This window comes from Lissotriton vulgaris, chromosome 9, assembly GCF_964263255.1.
Source record: "Lissotriton vulgaris chromosome 9, aLisVul1.2, whole genome shotgun sequence".
Lineage (NCBI taxonomy): Eukaryota > Metazoa > Chordata > Amphibia > Caudata > Salamandridae > Lissotriton > Lissotriton vulgaris.
The window spans coordinates 717,944,423-717,957,177 of record NC_141697.1 but is presented as its reverse complement, the minus strand read 5'-3'; positions in this window follow the sequence as shown (position 1 = coordinate 717,957,177).

Genomic DNA, 12,755 nt, shown 5'->3' with positions numbered 1-12,755 from the left:
ATTCATGGTGGATCTGAAAGAGGACATGTTAACGGTGGACGCAAATGTATTTGCGTCTTCATAGCTGGCTCAGGAGGGAAGTTACATGCACTTTAAGCTGGTACATGGAGTCGGTGGGGTACGCGCTAGGGAACATAACATGACCTCCTTGTTCCCTACGGACCCTTCATGAAATATCGATCCTCATGAATCGATCAGTCTGTTCTTGTAACATCATTTGTTCTTCTTTCTTTCGTTTACGTTTTGAGAGAAAACTGGAGTGTTCAATACAAGAAGTGGCACACAGTCCACAAATCGCTGGCCCACACTGCAGGCACAGGCAGCAACTGAATACTAGGACTAGGCCAATGCCTAGGAAGGATAGGATCTTCCATCCCCAAGCTGTTAACGTTGTCCAGAACCAACCGGACCAAGTCCAGGTGCCTGGATTCTGATGTATCTGATTTGCAATTTTATGAAGACGGGTGATAGCTTGATATACAGATGGTGCGTTTTGTGGAATGAAAACACAGCAACTTGACCCGATGACCTTACAGGCTCCACCTCTATCTGCCAAGATGACGTCAATTACAAGACGATTTTGAAGGACAACAACCCGCATGGCGGACTGCTCTTCTGTTAGGTTACCTAAGGCGGAGGCAGTTTCATTCACTACTGCTTCAAGTGTTCTAGTTAATCTGCGTATTAATTTACTATTCTGGACAGGGCCTAAAAAGAAAAAGAATCCTTTATTAAAATCGGTGTACTGTTCCCATGCCGTTTCTGTGTAGTCGACAAGTGGGATGTCTCTTCTGGGTCTATTCTTTACTAGATTGGTATTTCTATGGTAATCAGGAGGAGCTAGAAAAACAGGTGGCAGAAGGAATGCAATGTAACAGGTACCATCCCAATCTGGAGGTAGACGAATGTATGCGGTATGACCACAAACAAAGTAAGAATGACTGATAGCCTTAAAGGACGATTTTCCATGATCACTGAACTCGACCACGGTAGTGCATTTACTATGACCTAAGTGTACTGAACCTTTCTTCTTGATACATAATTCACCAGTGACTGGCAGTACTGACATAATCGGTAGAACTGGTGTGGCTTCGGATTCGACAGTGAGAATCATAAGGCTAATTGTATAATTACCTAATCCATATACTTCATTTTCTAGATCAGTTCCTATTCTGGTGGGGAGTCCCTCCTTATCTGGGTAACAGGCATCGAGCAGGACCAAGTTCAGGTTTCCCCAAACCCAACCCCCACCGAAAACAGCAATATCAGGATCTAAAGAATTAATTATTTTAAACCATGCTCCGCAGGAGCCATTGTGAGTGAACGGATACGGAAAGAGAGGCAGAGCTCCCTTGTAATTCTGGTAGGGAGGGAGTCGGCCACATATCCAGCAATTTGTAGCATTGTTAGTTTGATGAGAATGATGTAACATACTAATGAATGTGTTGTTGCGCAGCGCAAGTCTGTAGGAAAGCTCGTGAGGAGGTAACTCACTAAAAGTGTGTTCAGCAGATACATTGTAAGCAGATTGTTCACGCTTGAAAATAGGGTAATAGATAGGCAATAGGATGCTAGTAATGATAATTAAAACACTGAGAATAAACATGATTATTAGTGTCACTATGCAGTGACTACGAAGTGATTTACAGTATGTACGTTTCTTTGCTTCTCTCTCTCTCTCTCTATCTCGATCTAGGGGATACATGTCAGAAACTATTTAACCGATTCACCTAGGGGAGGACTTAAACAATTAAACTGTCTGACTTGCTAGATCGTAATTTCATGCGATAGTTTTCTTGAGGAGTCTTTTCTCGTTCCGATTCTGTAAAGTCTTTCGGTTTGACACAGTCTTTGGTGGGGGTGGACGAGTCTTGCTCAGGTTTCAGTCCAGAAATTTTTTTTATATGACTCGAATGAACCCACCCCTTTCTTCCTTCCAGTTTCACTGCGGTCCTCGTTGTTAGAAGAACGGTCTTCGGGGACTTCCAGCGGGGTTCCAGCGGACTTTTTCTGTCGAAGTTTCGGACGAGTACTGTATCACCAGGACGGACGTCGTGTGGCTTTACATCAGTGTTGTCAGGGAAGGCTGCGGCAACCTGTGAACGACATGATTGGAGTGCAGACATCAAGGAGGCAAGGTAATCTGTCAACATGTTAGAATCAACATCAGTAATCTTTTTTGGAATGGGCGTCCCCCACATATTCGGTGGTCTTCCAAAGACCACCTCGTACGGAGATAGCCCTGATCTCGAATGGGCGACCATTCTCATGTAGAATAGTGCCACTGGCAGGGCGACTATCCAGTCGACCCCTTTCTCCTGACATATTTTAGCAAGGCGGATCTTTAGTGTCTGGTTATGCCTCTCAACAAGGCCTGCGGCTTCTGGATGTCGGACACAATGGAACTTCCACTGGTATCCCAGTAATAAGGAAACTTCTTTCATTAAGGCAGATGAGAATGGCTGACCGTTATCTGAGTACACGACACGAGGCAGGCCGTATCGTGGGAAGAATTCACGAACCAACTGCTTGGCAGTGGTCGGAGCAGTGTAATCTGAGACTGGGTATGCTTCGGTCCAGCGGGACAGAGCACAGACAACTACGAGAACATATTTAAATCCTCGACAACGGTCCATCTGGATATAATCCATCTGGAGGACTTCAAAAGGGTGATCGGGAGGATGAAATCCACCTTGCTCTACAGGGACGCTTTTACCTGGATTGAACTGACAACAGATCATGCAAGTACGCACTTTCTGTTTTGCGGCTGCTCGTAAGTGTTTATTGTTCCAGAGATTTTGCAAACTGTCTAGCATTGCTTTCTCTCCTAGATGTGCAGGACTATGTGCTGTATTTATCATGACTTGAACCATAGAGTCAGGGAGAAACCATGTAGATTTTCCCTTCGTCACCCAACCTTGATCTGTCTGGATCCCTCCTAGTTCAATCCATTTCTTTATTTCTTCTGGAGTAGCATGTGTCTGGATGTCAATAACATCTAGTGTGGGATCCCTGACTGTCATACAGTTTGTCGGATCCGTTGTCTTTGTCGTATCAGTTGTCTGAGTGTGAGTCAGTGCTGTATGTTTTGCTGTCTGATCTGCCAGGTCGTTACCCTGGGAAACAGAATCTGTGACTTTAGTATGCGCTTTACACTTCATGACGGATATGGCTGAAGGCAGATGTATTGCTTCTAACAGTGCTTGAATGAGAGGACCGTGTTGTATCTTGGCACCATGAGAGGTCAAAAAACCTCGTTCTTGCCACAGCATGCCGAAGTCGTGTACGACTCCGAACGCATAACGGGAATCTGTGTATATGTTGACATTTCTGTTCTTGGCTAGAATACAGGCTCGGGTCAGAGCGATGAGCTCTGCCGCTTGAGCAGACAGTGTATCAATACGATGTGTTTCTTTAACTTCAGTTTCAGTGGTCACTGCATATGCGGCCACTAACTCTCCTGTACTTGTTCTCATGCATGAACCATCCACGTAAAGTGTCAGGTCTGGATTTGTCATTGGAATATCTGTTAAATCTCGTCAGGGCTTTGTTACTGCATTAATGATCTCTATGCAATCATGCGGGGCTGGATCTGTCATAACTGTAGGTAACAGTGTTGCTGGGTTCAGGATACTGCAGCGTCTGATTTCTATGTGTGGCTGGAATAATGTCAATTCATAACCTGTCAGTCGTGCTATAGTCAAGTGTTGAGTCTGGGTTCTGTTTAACAGAACCTCTACAGAATGTGGGACTTGTACTGTTAACTGATGACCTAGAACAATTGAATCGCTTTGTCTGATTGCTAACGCTGTTGCTGCTACTGACTTTAAGCACGCAGGGAGTGCCTGGGCTACGGAATCCAATGTACTTGAAAAATAAGCGCAAGGCTTATGTGAACCTGCTTGATCCTGAGTGAGGACAGACAATGCTGTACCATCACGTTCTGTAACAAAAAGTGTAAACGGTTTGCTGTAACATGGTGTCGCTAAAACTGGTGCCTGGCATAATGCTTTCTTTAATTCCTCAAAGGCTTGTGTGTGTTCCTGAGTCCAAGGGAGGACAATGGAAGTTGCTACCTCCTGCGTCGTTAACTGGATGAGTGGTTTAGCTAGAAATGCATATTGAGGAATCCATTGTCTGCAGTACGAGGTGAGGCCTATGAAGGCCCGCACTTCCTTTTGTGTCTGGGGTCGTGGCATATTTACAATTAACTGAATGCGATCGGGAGTGAGCTGTCTCCCCACTTTGGACAGCAAGTGACCCAAGTACACAACTTGCTGAACACAGAATTGTAGCTTCGAAGGAGACACCTTGTGTCCCTTGTCGGCCAGGAAATGCAAAACTGTTAACGATGCTTGTTCACATTCGGGCTCACTTCGTGCGGTGATCAGCAGATCATCGACGTATTGCAGTAAAGCGGTATTAACTGGCATTTGAATACAATCTAGTTGTCTTTTCAGTGCTTGACTATAGATGCTGGGGCTTTCTGTAAATCCTTGAGGTGCGCGGGAAAATTTGAAACTTCGTCCATTTAAACTGAATCCGAAGAGATATTGGCTCTCCGGATCAATAGGTACACTGAAGAAAGCGTTCTTGAGATCTATTACAGTAAAGAACGTTGCTTCTGAATCAATAGCAGTCAACAGGGAGGAGATATCGGGGACCACAGGATACTGTGGTACAATACATTTGTTCAGCTCTCGGAGATCAATCACCAGCCGATATACTGGCGGTGCATTGCGGTCTGTACGTTTAAGAATTGGAATGATGGGTGAATTACAGATATTGGAGTCGGTCTCTACGACCACTCCCTGGGCAATAAGCTCTTCAATGATTTTCAGTAAAGCCACTACAGCATCGGGTGGTAACTTGTATTGTCTGATTCTGGGTAGGACAACTCCTGTCTTGAGTGTAACACGATATGGAGTGATATGCATACAACCTACATCAGCTGGGCCTTTTGCCCATAAGTGATCTGGTACATTTTTCAATCTGACATCAAAATCACGTAAAACATAATGACCCTTGAAATCCCGTAGAAAGAGTCTGACTCCTTCCGGGGAACAGCATATTATAGCTCCTAGAGCCTTCAGTGTTTTAATTCCTAACAGATTTTCTGGACATGATTTCGTAAGTAACAAATCTGTAACTCGGGATAATGGACCTACAGCTAATGGTACTGGTTCCGATACTTCATTTACAATAGGCTGTCCTGAAAAACCAAGGGAAACATTCTGTGAGCCTGAGAGGGGTGCCCCTGGGACTTCATTGTGACTGATTGTAGTGCGACTTGCCCCTGTGTCAATTAAAAACTTTCTGTCTTTTCCCAATACGTGACTGTGTACATAAGGACCTTCTTGATCTACAGGAATTTCAATAAGAGGCAAACCACTTTCCCTCTCTAGGCTGTTTCATGTGTATCGGGGGTAATCTGGATATGCAGATTGGGCATACTGGTACATCTGTTGTGAGACTTGCTGAGTCGCGGCAATGGGCTGTGGCTGCGGTACTGCTACTGTCTGTGCTGGGTGGGGTGGAGCATGCATAGGCTGTGTATTCTGCATTGGCTGTTCGTTCTGTGAGGTCTGTTGATGGCCATGTTCATGTCTAGGCGGATGCGGTCTTTCTTTAGTTTTACCTGTCGCGATGTTGTGTTTCAGGACTGGACATTCATGTACGTAATGACCTGGCTGCTTGCAGTAATTACATGTCCCTTTAACGGGAGCTGCATTGTGATTGGTGTGGGCCCCACCTTTTCTTTGACCGTCGGCTGGAACTGTCTGAGCTACTAGCATTTTCATTTTCGTGTCTTTCATACGTTTCTGTTCCTGATCTTGTTCTTCCCTAATTCTGTTCTGGTGATATTGTAACATTTGTAACATCTGGGATGGCGTATTTGCTTGCCAAGTACTTTCAACTTTGTACACTCTATTTTTAACTAGAGGTAAGGAATTCTCGACTAATTTGGATACAAAAAGGTGTGGATATGACTCGCTACTAGGTTGTAGGCCACTATTTATAATGAAACATTTCTCGAATCTGGAATAGAAGTCACTAGTATCTTCATCTTGTTTCTGTTTACAGGACGAGATTGCATCCCAGTCCTCCTTTCTAGTTGTCAATAATCTTGGCAAAACCTGTACTATCAAACCTGGTAATGCTTTAGTCCTATCCCCAAGGCCTACTCCTGGGATTCGTTTGCTTTCTTCGTCTTCTATTTCTGCCCATGCTATCTTAGACTCTCCCACCTCCCAATCTTTTTCCTTTAATTTCTCGTAGATGCCCGTGGGCAACAGTACTTTTAACATTTTCATAATATCATCATACGTGTAATCTCCCATCAGTAACATGTCTTTGAGCTCTCTGTGAAAACCTGCAGGGTCTTTATCATGACACGGGACTAGTTTCTTCATTTCTAACAGTTCTAACTTAGTCAGTGGTGTGTGAACATACACACGTCTCAGGACTTGATCCGTACCCATAACTGGGTGTACTTCTCGTAAGGGATTCTGACTTTCAATGCCACTACCGCATTGCATGTGGTACGTTTTTCTTTCTGGAGGCGGCGGGGGAACATATTCAGAGCTTATGAAGGTGTTATACTTACGTCGTTGTTCTAGAATTATTTGTATTAATTTGGTACTGAAACCTCTCCATCTATCCATGAGTAGTGCTTCTAATGTTTCGTGTAAGGGACCTGGATCAGAATGATGGTTTCTGAACTTGATGAGGAGGTGCTGAATCATGTATACACCCGCTATTTTCTGCTCTTCTGGGGAAAGGTTCAAGAATGTCTGCACTAACGTATCATCATTATATATGTCTGGGTTTTCGGCCCATAACACGGCTGACCGGGCTAGTTCCTGTTCATCCATAGAATTGAGTACATGGTACCCCATTCGGTCTCGAAGCCTTTTATCAGTTTCCTGGAACTGATGTTCAGAAGAATTCGGATTTGTTAAAGCAGAGAAAAGAACTCTCTTGCTTTCCGGACGAATACCTTTCCTAAGGTAGTTTCCCTTACCTACATACGCTATAGTATCTGTAGACCTTCCTGGTGCTGTAAGTTCTTCTTCCTCCTCGGAGGAAGCTTTATCATTCTCTTCCCGGTGTGCAGTTAATACTGCCTTTCTAATTTTCTGGGACATACTGGCTATGCAAGTCCCCTTATCATGTTTTCCATCGGCTATATTTTGACCCCACTTGTTTAATGCGTCTAATTCACTTTGATCTGTCTCGGGCCTGTCTCGTTCTCTTATTACACAATTTATGAAAAATCGTAATATCTGTGCTTGAATGTCAACTTTCTGTTTATGCATGGCATCTTTGACACTGTCAGGGTCTTTCCCTGTCTGTATAAACTCATATAGTCTGTCGAGGCGTTCCTTCATTCCTACATAGCATAGCAAGCTATCAGTGGCAGATCTTAACCGTAGGGATGCCAATATCATTAGATCGTTTCTTCCGGGTACTGGATCATATCTGCAAACTGACATCTTTTCTTTGAATGCGTCAAGACGCGCCGAGTGGGGAGACTGGAAAGGATTCTGCGTGTCCCTTAAATGGAATCTGTGTGTTGGTGGCGGGGTCTGAGGACCCGCAGTCGCACCTCCTGAGGCGGATGCTTGGGCATTATCTCTCCGCGGAGTCTGTATCTGAACTTGAATTTGTCGTTTAGTAGGATCAGGTAGGACTTGTTTCGGTAGGTCAGTCTTGAGTGCGGGAAGTGGCGGAGCTGGCGGAACAGGGGAGGTCTGTCGCGGTACCGGCGGAACATGATCTGGGGGCGTAATGCCACCCCCATCCCTGTCAGTAGGCAGGGCACGAACAGGCAGATTGGTGTAAGCTGGTGCTACATCCTCTAAATATGAATTTAGGAATATGTCTTTAGTAGTTTTATGCATTACTTTAGTCGGAACTAATGGTGTCGGTAAGTTTTTCGGTATCTCTGATAGGGCTTCAGATGTGCCATCTGCTGCAAGATACATACCGTTTACAAGATTATTTCGGGCACGGTCTATTTGTTCTGTTTTTACTCGGATCCCTTCAGTAACTAATTCGTTTTCTTGGTCTTTCTCTGATTCTTTAAGTCTGTCTTCTCTACGGAGTGCTTTGTCAGCACGCTTACGTGATTCCTTACGCCAAAATTCTATGGCGTCCTTCTGAGATTGTCTAGCTTTCTTTTTCCATAATGCTTCTTCTACCCTCATGATGCACTCGGCATCCCATGTTCTGGTGACAGGCCATCTGTGTCTTTCGTCTAGGTGTTTGGTGTAATCGGCCCATAAATCTAGATATAATATGGCATCTATGCCATGCTTCTGGTACATAAAATTGCCTGGAGTGTCCCTAGGGGGAATAGGAATTTCTTCCTCCAGTATCCCTTTCCTGGTTCCTATCTGCTTTAACTTGTTTAAAAACGGCATTTTGCTTACTTATTACTGAATGCTTAATCCTTATTCCTTAATACTCTTGACAGCTAAGTTATACGAGAAACACAATAATACACATTTAAACAGTCACATTCATACCACAACATTAATCACATAAGAACATTGAAGACATAGATGACTACCCCCCTATACTGGATGTACTGCTCAACAGTACAGATACACTGGTGTAACAGTGCAGAAATTCGGAATACTAGATATACTGCTAAACAGTACAGATACACTGCCTAAAACAGTGCAGACCGGACTTGCGTACCCAAACCCGTCTAGATACGACCCAGCAATGGTACTCACCGGGAAGCACGGAAACAGAAGGCCTCGGAAAACTTCGACTGGACTCGACTCGGTACTTCGGAATACTTCGGAAAACTTCGGAAAACTTCGGAAACCTGGTGGGCCTCTTAACACCTCGGACCTTGCTTCTTTCGGCTAGGCTCTGGTCGGGATCCTCCGCACTCCTCACCGCCTCGTCTGGGCACTGATCGCAGTCTTCGTCACCTCCGTGGGTCAGAGGGAGATGCAGGAAATCCTGCCAGTACGCGTAGGTTCCTTCTAACTGATGGCAGGGGACATAGCTTGCAACGCACCAACCGGCGCGTGAGGTGGGGGAGGGGTCCCTGTTCGGGCGCCAAAATGACGTAAATAATTAATTTACTCTCTTAATTTCTATGCAGGTAAGTACTTAATCAATAATAACTCAATCAGAATGAAAAAAAGACAGAGTCCGTGGTGTTAGAGTTTCTAAGGGTTTTATTCCTCATAAAGGAATGGTCTGATCAGGATATCATGTTCTGACCACCACAGGGGTGTCAGAAGGGATAGAGCGCTCTCGTTTATTGACAATACATAGCTTATATACTTGATTTATACCATAAGAATCAATGTAAGAGGCGTAACAGCTGAGAGAAGACAAGATAACAGTATACACGTGTTACTAGTACGTAATCAAGAGGCGTGAACTAGGCGTGAATCAGAGGTGTGTGCTAGAAACGTCACTGATAGGTGACGCAAGTGGGTGGCACCAAGGGGTGGTGCTAACAGAATTGTTGCAGTGTCAGCAGAAATCGGAAGCTTGGATGCGCGCGCAGCTGCATGACGTGTGATTGACGGGGTGCAGGGGACTTGACATTTACACTGACGGAAAGAGACAGAAGTCTGGCATGTCAGATCAACTTGTACTTCTATCATATCTGATATCTGATGTTTAGGAACTATACTATCTGGGCGGAAAGGTCTCTAGGGCAGAAGGCTATTCTATGCTAACTGTGGATGCGTGTATAAGCGCCTAAGTGTCTGCATGTGAAGCGTGGGGCACGGGGCCTTCCGTGGAAGCATGGCAACAGAGGCTATGAATTACTTGCATTGAGACAGGTCGGCCCTTTGGCTCTGCAGCTGGAGAGGATGTTTACAGGATCTAGTAGGCAGGAATGCATTCTCGAGGAGCGGAACAGATAACTCGAAGGTTATAGTCAGTCTTGGCAGAAAGCAGGCTGAGCTGAGCGCGAGGGGCCGCGCTGAAAGTAAGTCAGAGTTCACGGGTACAGAGGTAGCCTGGGCAGAGGCTGCCAGAGTCAGGAGCCACAAAAGAGGTTTCGATGGCAGAAATTCAGGGCCTACTCTGCTAGAGCAGGAAAACATGTAGAGTGTACTACAAAAAGACGGTGGCATAGTATACTTAGGAACGGACCACATAATCCATTCATGGTGGATCTGAAAGAGGACATGTTAACGGTGGACGCAAATGTATTTGCGTCTTCATAGCTGGCTCAGGAGGGAAGTTACATGCACTTTAAGCTGGTACATGGAGTCGGTGGGGTACGCGCTAGGGAACATAACATGACCAAAAATTTAATTTTCCTCAGCAGGGAGGCAGCGGCGGGAAAGTCGGATCCAATCGGGCAGGCGGCTCAGCGGCGGCTGGGTCGCCTGCATCGAGGCAAGTCAACTCTCAGGGAGCAGGTAGCAGGGGGAGCGTGGGGACGACCAGGCCTCGGCAAGGCTCAGTGGTCGCTCCAGAGGTTGAGGCAGTGGTCCCCTTAAGAAGGGAGCCGGGAGGGTCCGCTGGGTGGCAGGAGCGGGAGTCCAATCAGCTGGCGGGGGGCGGGGCCGCAGGGAGGCAGCGGCGGGAAAGTCTGATCCAATCGGGCGGGCGGCTCAGCGGCGGCTGGGTCGCCTGCAGCGAGGCAAGTCAACTCTCAGGGAGCAGGTAGCAGGGGGAGCGTGGGGGCGACCAGGCCTCGGCAAGGCTCAGTGAACCTTTTCGTAGCATTATGCCTTTACTGATACCAGGCATAGTCTCACATATCTGCTGGAAATTACATCTAGCTTATATAATGGTCATCAGTGATACCAGTTTTTTATTGCATGCCTCCATCAAAGCAATATCCTGAGCCTATTTGGTTTCATTGTTTAGTTGTCTTCTCCAAAATAACCTGTTTTTTTTTCCTTCAAATTTTGGGGTCATGTCGCCTGCTAAACATTTGGGCTGGAAGCCACAATTTACAGACCAATGTCTGTTGTTTATATGCATGTGTCAGTTGGTTGTTTGGGGAAGATAACATGCGTCTTCATTTACCCTTATGCATCCAAACGAAGGTAAACGTGTGCTTTTGGAAACAAAGTGCAGGTGAAGATCATTTTACAGTGGAAGGAAACCGACACACTCCCAGCAAAGAATCTGTTCACTTTTATCATGTCTGCTGCGGGCATCCCAGCTCCTGCGCTGTCATTTGAGTCCATGGTGGCATGTGTAGCTTGGCCTCAATTTCAACTTTTATCTCGACTCAGTAGCTAAAACTCTGCCATGGCACTTGGCACCTGACTCGACACCAACCACCACGCCCCCTTAAAAAGCCATAGCAAAGTCTGCTTCTAAAGATTTTGATGTTAGTCTCTATGGCACCAGGCCAGAGGAACAAGTTACTTAGTAACCACCTGACGGCCTGCAATCTCCTTCTACCAAGACCACTAAGATTGGTTTGGCAAGGGGAATTCCAGTTCTGGGTATCTGCCAGACGTCGACGTAGGCATCAGTGCACATGTTCACAAAACACTACTGCCTGGACAGCGAGAATTGACAGGAGGAACAATTTGCTTGTTTGGTCCTGCAATACTTTATTGGTATGATTAAACTACATAGTCCTGCCACCTTCTATAGGTACTGCTATTGATTTATTCTAAAGGTGATGAATCTGATGTTAGAAGTATCCATCAGAACAACATATTTACCTCTGGTATCGCTGTTTCTGGTGGATACTCTAACCTCCCATACCCCCATCCTGGTAAGAGGACTCCTGGACATCATGAGGTCACAAGTTAGGTTCTGGCACACTTTCACCTGATAGATGCCATATGGTCAGTACTAAGACAGAGGCAGGAATGCGTACAGGAGTCCAATGTCCCATTTCAGTCAGTGTGTCTCTCAGAGTGACATTATCAGATGAAACTATACAGCACAGTAGAGTTGACACTGCATGCTCTAACTAGTGGCAATCTAAATGGGGTGTACCACCACCGATTGAAGAAGAACCTCACCACCTTGGGGGTGAAGATGCCACTCATGATCTGCCAGCTGAGTCTGCTTTGGCATTGAGTCTCTGCTAGATGGCTTGCTGCTGGTCCAGCCACCTCCATAGGCTTAGAGTCTTCCGACACCGGACCCTGCTTGTTGCAGTATCACATAGTAAGCATGGTGTCCGTGGGGACCTGCACCAGCCTCCTTTTGATGGATGGTAGGAAGGCTTTCTGGGCCAGACAGGTCACCTAAAGTTCCAAAAGGCTGATGTGAGGCTGGCTTTTTGCCAGAGACCAGAGTCCCTAAAATTGACACCCCTCCCAGGGGAGACACCCCTGTGCAGTGACATGCCTGTCACAACCATGAAGCTATTTGGAGCTCTCCCTAGCGAGGGTAACTAGGGCTGCGAGCTTGTTTGTCAGAAAACTCTACTTTGCTGGCAGAATACTTTTATCTACTTGTTATTAGGAGATTTTAAATTCGAATAACATTTTTATTCGGGGGGCTTCTAAATTGTATATTTGAATGTGATTAATGCTTAGGAACACTGACACCCCTCTACACGCTATTATTTCTCTTCCCTGCCTCGCCCAGCCGTTTTTTTGATTCGGTGTTTGGCGGCAGTGGGCGCCATCTTAGATGTGGCTGGGGGTACGCTCTAGTCGCGCCGGCCTCCCGCCCTCCCAGGCTATTTAGCTCTGCTTTACTACGCCCGCGCTGCCTATTTGGAGCTCTCCCTAGTGAGGGTAACTAGGGCTGCAAGCTTGTTTGTCAGAAAACTCTACTTTGCT